Raw genomic sequence first — 2,500 nt, 5'->3', positions numbered from 1 at the left:
GTATATGCTCTATCACCGGTTTCTCATTCAAGACACTAACGGCAAATTGACAGTTGTTAGACGGGCGCAACAGCCGAGTGGTTAAAGCGTTGGACTTTCAATCTGAGGGTCCCGGGTTCCAATCCCGGTAAGGGCGCACTGGTAGGTAAAGGGTGGACATTTTTTCCGATCTCCCAGGCCAACATAAGGTGCAGACCTGCTAGTGCCTGAACCGCCTTCGTGTGTATATGCAAACAGAAGATCAAATACGCACGTTAAAGATCCTGTAATCCATGTCAGCGTTCGGTGGGTTATGGAAACAAGAACATACCCAGCATGCACACCCCCGAAAATGGAGTATGGCTGCCTACATGGTGGGGTAAAAACGGTCATACAAGTAAAAGCCCACTCGTGTACATACAAGTGAACGTGGGAGACCTGTGCGGCGACTTCCAAAGTTGTCCTTGAACCGTGTGGGTAATCTCGATGTTGATGGTGGAGCAGTATGGCCTTGGACTTTTGAGACAGACCCACCACATTCACACTTTGCCCGGTTGTCTGTCTGTCTGTCTCTGCCTGATATGATGTGATGTGATGTGGTGTGGTGTGTATGTGTGTGTGTGTGTGTGTGTGTGTGGTCATCATTGTAAACGTTTGCGCGCGCGCACACACACACACGCTCACACACATTTCACACACGCACACACATACACACGGTCACATACACATACATACACACACTCACACACACAGACACAGGCACACAGACACACACAGACACAGACACACAAACACACACAGAACTAAGTGTGTGTGTGTGTGTGTGTGTGTGTGTGTGTGTGTGTGTGTGTGATTAATTTGGCTGCTGTGTGTGTCCATGATCTAGTTCTCTCTGTGTGTGTGTGTGTGTGTGTGTGTGTGTAAGTGTGTGTGTGTGGTATGTGTATGTGAGCGTGTGTATGTGTGTGTGCGTGTGTGAAATGTGTGTGTATACGTGTGTGTGTGTGTGCGCGCAAACGTTTACAATGATGACCACACACACACACACACACACACACACACACAGAGACACAGACACACACACACACAGAGTGTCCAGGAAGAAGAACACACGCACACACACACACTTCTGCTCAGTCTGGCGCATGGTTAATTAGTTATGAATGATTAAGGTTTGCACTGTGTGTGTGTGTGTGTGTGTGTGTGTTCTTCTTCCTGGACACTTGATCTAGTTCTCTCCGTTTTTTTTTTCTTTTATTTAATCCTTCGCTGGTTCAGTCTTTCTGCCTCTCTCTTTCTATCTCTTTCTCCCCGTCTGTCTATCGGTCTCTGTCTTCCTCTCTCTCTCTCTCTCTCTCTCTCTCTCTCTGTGTGTGTGTGTGTGTGTGTGTGTGTGTGGATGTGTGTGCACAGGCACTTGCACGGGTACTTATATGCATGTATGTATCTGTCTGTCTGCACCCGTCCAGACTGCTGATATTCTTCAAGATCCCGGTACTTTAACAATAAAGGCATAATCTATTCCATTCTAAAACTTTTTTAAAGTATAGTTTCAGACAACCACGCATTAAAAAGAAATATCGTTGCAACCCACACTGCTCTCCTTTTCAATACACTCCCCCTCCACTACCCCCCACAAACAACCCCCCCAATATTTCTTGTAACCTGGGCACTCTTGATAATAAAGGTATGCTTTTTCTTTTTATTCTTCTTCCGTATCCAGTATGACCCTGATACACTTGATGATGAAAATAAAACGTACTCTGTTGTGTTCTAAAACAGGTTTTTCTTACATTAATGAAAAAGAAAAAAAAAAAGAAGAAGAAAGGTTCAGACAACCATTAAAAGCTGTTGCAGCCATGCTAATCCACTTACTTCAGGGTAATCTCCCTTCCTCGGGAGCGCCGGGGTCAAAGGTCAAGATTAGGGCGGAAGGGGTGGAGAGGAGGGGGTTGGAGGGGGTTGAAGCGGGGGGTTGGGGGGTGGGGGTGGGGGAGATCTGTCTCAAGAAACAAGTCCAGGTACGCCGCTACTCTTTACTGATAATCTCAACGATACAGATTGGTAAGACAAACGATACCGCCCCTTCAGATCTGGGGAAAACCCAGGTCATCCTATATCATTGGAGGGGTGGGAGAGAGAGAGAGATGGTGGGAAATATTGGTGAGGACAGGGGCGGGAGGGCCGGCGGGGGAAGTGGGGGCCCGGGGGGGAGGGGTGGCTTTTGGGGGTGGAGGAAAGCGGTGTGTGTGTGTGTGGGGGGGGGGGCATGAAGGGTGGGTTAGAAGGATAGTGGGTGGTGTGAAGGTGGGGGAGGGTAGAGGTGGGGGATAGGGCAAGGGGTTGAGACGGGCTTTGAGAATTCTGTGTCTTTGTTTGTTTGTTGTTGTTGTTGTTGTTGTTTTGTTGGTAAACGGAGTTTTCTGCTCAAAACTTGTGTTATGCAGTGACATCCCTTCACTGACGAACAATACCCGTCTTCAGCAGAGTAGGGGTTAAAAGGCATGAAGAAAGGTTAGTC

Source organism: Babylonia areolata, chromosome 25, assembly GCF_041734735.1.
Source record: "Babylonia areolata isolate BAREFJ2019XMU chromosome 25, ASM4173473v1, whole genome shotgun sequence".
NCBI lineage: Eukaryota > Metazoa > Mollusca > Gastropoda > Neogastropoda > Buccinidae > Babylonia > Babylonia areolata.
Note: the sequence above shows the minus strand (reverse complement) of the source record.